This window comes from Spermophilus citellus, assembly GCF_964194105.1.
Source record: "Spermophilus citellus genome assembly, chromosome: 6".
NCBI classification, from domain to species: domain Eukaryota; kingdom Metazoa; phylum Chordata; class Mammalia; order Rodentia; family Sciuridae; genus Spermophilus; species Spermophilus citellus.
Window position 1 is genome coordinate 114,879,848 of NC_138187.1, and position 4,396 is coordinate 114,884,243.

The following is a 4,396-nucleotide window of genomic DNA, read 5'->3' on the forward strand; positions in this document are numbered from 1 at the left end:
GTAATAAAATACAACTAGTGGTGCAAAATGAATTTTTGTTTTTTTAGACTCTAAATTTACTCATGTTAGATTTACCACGAGGGAGAAAAATATTAGTGATGAGTTCTGTTGAATTTTGGAAAGAGAGATGGATTTTAGGAAGTGACTTTTTTTTTTGTATTAAGACATGGAAATTTAGGGTTGAGAATTTTTCTGCCAGATAGAAAAAGAACCTTCTACCACGAAGGAGTAATTTGGATCAAAGAGGTAGTGGGAATTGGCTGTTTCAGCTGGCACTTGCATAATTTAAAAAGGCTGTTAGGTTTTGTTATTGCCTAGCACATCAGTCTTAGATGTTTTAGAACACAGGTGTCCTCTCTCCTTTCTTGGAAACTAGAATGCAGCAGTAAGCATTTGCCTGGTGGAAGACTCCTTACCAGTGACATAGTAACCCAGCATCACACAGTTAATAAGCCCAGGGGCAATTTTTTGAGAACACAAGCTGGGCGTGATAGCATGTTGTGATAGCTGTTCGGGTGTTCAAGGAAGTGCTTCATAAATGTCTGCCTTTTATGCATTTTGTGTTCAGATAACCAGTAACTGAGTTCCATGAAAGCTCACTAACTTTACAGTAAGCCTAATATTTAGATGACAAGCCACACATTTTTCCCATTGTACTTTTTTACGAAGGTTACTTAATACTCAAATTAAAAAAGTTTTCTGTTCTTTTCTACCTGTACTTTATCTAACTCTAAAGCATCTGCAAGAAAATTGGGGGATAAATTATGCTTTGTCAATTTATAGTTCAGTATTATTTTGCACTTAATAAAAACACTTCTATCAATAAATGTCCAGCCTTACAGGGTACACATAAAACAAGTAGGTATTCCAAAAGAGCCAGAACAAATCAAGCTAAAGCCACCACATAAATAGGTCTAACTTTACTGCTGGGAGTGGGTGATTGGGTTGTGTAGGAGTTCTGTATATGAAAGACTACCACTAGAGGAATGAAATTCCCAGATAATGTGTTCAAAATCTCAAAACAAAGGTCAAGATAGCCAGAGCATCTATCTACTCCCTGAAACCTTTATCAAAAGCTGTAAAATGGCTACAGAATGGAGGTTCAGAATGTTGAGGTGAGTAGATATAGTTCTTGGTTTTCACACAAAGCTTTTCTAGAATTTTTTTAGCATGTTCATATCTGACTTTTTGGTAAAAGCAGTATGAGTCAACCCTTGTGGAAATTATTTAGGTCCACTGAAGGTAAAGCCAGTTCCGTGAATAATAACAATGGCCAGAATTTATGAAGCACTCTGGACTTTACATTTCATTATAACACCACCACATTTCTATGAGTTATTCCTATTTTACCAAGGAGGTGAATAGAGTCCTTGGAGATGCCAGTAACTTGCCAAGGTCACAGCTAGTAGGTGTTAGCGCAGGGTTGCTAACCTAATTAGTATGATTCTGAAGATCACACTGGTGCTATCTGTATTGCCTCCCAAGTAAGTCACTTTTTACTATCTGCACAACTGGGTAGCCAGAAAAAGAATAGAAAGGGATTCATAACCCAGAGGCCATTGGCTCAAGCAAAAACTATTCTTACTCTCCCAAGCGATTGGTAGGCTTCCCATTTTGTGTCCCCACATGCTTCTATATCAGATAACCACTCCCCTGCAACCTTAGCCTGTATCTTAGAATATGACCTTATTTGGAGACAGTCTTTACAGGAATAATGAAGTTAAAATGCAGATATTATGGTGGGCCCTAATCCAGGATGACTGGTATCCTTATCAAAAGGAAAAAATTGGGGCTTGGGTTTTAGCTCAGAGCTGGCCTAGGATGTGTTTGGCACTAGGTTCCATCCTCAGCACTACATAAATATAAATAAAATAAAGGTATTGTGTCCAACTACAACTAAAGGGGGAAAAAAAAACAGGAAGGGGATTGACAGACACGTACTGGGAGAATACCATCCCAACATGAAGCCACAGATTGGGTATCTCCAAGTCATGAAATGCAACACACACCATCAGAAGCTTGGAGAAAGGTCTGGAACCGACCCTGCTGACACCTTCATCTCAGACATTGAGTCTCCAGAACTGAGAGATGATTTCTATTGTTTAGGCCACCCAATTTATGGTTCTTCGTTAGGGCAGCCCTAGAAATTAAAAATAATGATTTTTTTTTTTTTTTTAAAGTTTGCTTCAGAGTGAGATCTGAGGTGATTCAGTCTGGTTCTAGTTTTTAGTTTCAGACTTAGAGTAAGTTCACCTAACACTCAAGTTAAAAACGTTTTCTGTTTTTTCTACCTGTACTTCACCTTCAGGTAGAAGTTTTTCTTGTTCCCTTCCAGCTGTTGTCATTTCTTTCCTTGGATTCTGAATAGCAATTTTTTCCTTCCTTACTGTTATCTTAGTATAATCTGTTTTTATTTGGGGGTAGGGTCACTTTTAGCCTTCTCAGCATAAAAGTTGCTTATCAATTTTCCATTAAACATTCCTCTTCTAGTATAATAACTTTGCATCATGGATGCCTTATTATATTTTAAAAAGCAGGGACTTGGGATGTAGCTTAGGTAAAGCACATGCCTAATGTGCATGAGGCCTGAGTGCCATCCTTAGCACCACAAATAAGAAGGAACACTCAACTAGGTCTGATATTGAACAGTACAGAGCTGTATTGACAATCATTCTGAGTACTCCCTCCTGACTTTTTCCTTGGTTATAAAGATTTGGATTTTAAATGCTGCTTGGGCTTTCATAATTGAGAGCACTGTAAGTGTAGACTTGGCTAGGTTGAGGCTCATGCTCCCCTCTTGACATGCTGGCAAAGGCTGTGTGTGAGTAGAAGCCAGGTGGGGTACCCTCTGTAGCAACACATTGGAACCAAGACAAACAACAAGAAGTGCTGGCGAGGATGCGAGGGCGGGGGGGGGGGGGGAGGAAAGGTATACTCATACACTGCTGGTGGGACTGCAAATTAGGGCAGCCAATTTGGAAAGCAGTATGGAGATTCCTTGGAAAGCTGGGAATGGAACCACCATTTGACCCAGCTATTCCTCTTCTTGCACTATACCCAAAGGACCTAAAAACAGCATCCTACAGGGACACAGCCACATCAATGTTTATAGCAGCACAATTCACAATAGCTAAACTGTGGCGCCAACCTAGATGTCCTTCAGTGGATGAGTGGATAAAAAAAAAAAATGTGGCATTTATACACAATGGAATATTACTCAGCACTAAAAATAAGAATAAGATCATGGCATTTGCAGGGAAATGGATTGCATTAGAGCAGATTATGCTAAGTGAAGTTAGCCAATCCCAAAAAAAAACAAATGTCAAATGTCTTCTCTGATATAAGAAGGGTGACTCAAAATGAGATTGGGAGGGAGAGCAAGGGAGGAAGATTACCTCTAGATAGGGAATAGGGGTGGGAGGGAAGGGGAGGGAGAAGAGGAATAGTATGGATGGTGGAAGGAGAGGGTCATCATTAGACAAAATACATGTATGAAGATGTGAGTTTGGTGTCAACATACCTTATATACATACAGAGATGTGATAAATTGTGGTATAAAGGTGTATTAAGAATTGTAATGCAAAAAAAAATAAGAGCTCATGTATCATGGTATAATTTGGCGTGAACATACTTTATGTACAGAGTTATGAAAAATTGTGCTTTGAATGGATAATTACTATTGTAATGCATTCCACTATTGTCATGTATGTAAGAAATAAAAAATTTTAAAAAACTTACATTTCAAAGGTAAGCTTTTGCAAGAAAGGAAATTGCAAAGTGAACTGGAAACATGGAAAATAAAGAGTAAGCTCAGGGACCAGATGTCCCCATGGACCTGTGTCCCTATTTGTGCCTCTGTTTGGTTTTGTGGCTATTCGTCTACTCATTCAAGAAGAATTTCCAAAGGCCTTTTATGTGTAAGGGACACGTACAGAGCAAAACACATTCTTAAGTGATGTTGGAACTTACACTAAGTGAGGAGGAGTACCCCTAAAGCTGGTATAGACTTGGAAAAAATAACCCAAACATCCTGTGCTTCCTGGTAAAATTATCCCAAACAGTCCTTGTTGGGCCACACTCCTGTGTCTTAATGTGTCTCTCAAAATTAATATACTGAAACTAATTTGCCAGTGTGTTAATATTCAGAGGCAGGGCCTTGGGCTGGTGTGTTATTCAGCTTTCTGTTACTGTCACAATCACCTGGGGTAATCAGTTTAATAAAGAGGAAAGGTTTATTTTGGTTCACAGTTATAGGGGTTTCAATCCATGGTTGGTTGGGGAGCCTGGGTCCACTATCCCTTTCAAGGACACGTTCTCAGCAACCTAACTTCCTCCACCTCCAAGAGATTCTACTGTCTTCCAGTGGCACCATGAGTCAAGAACCAAGACTTTAACA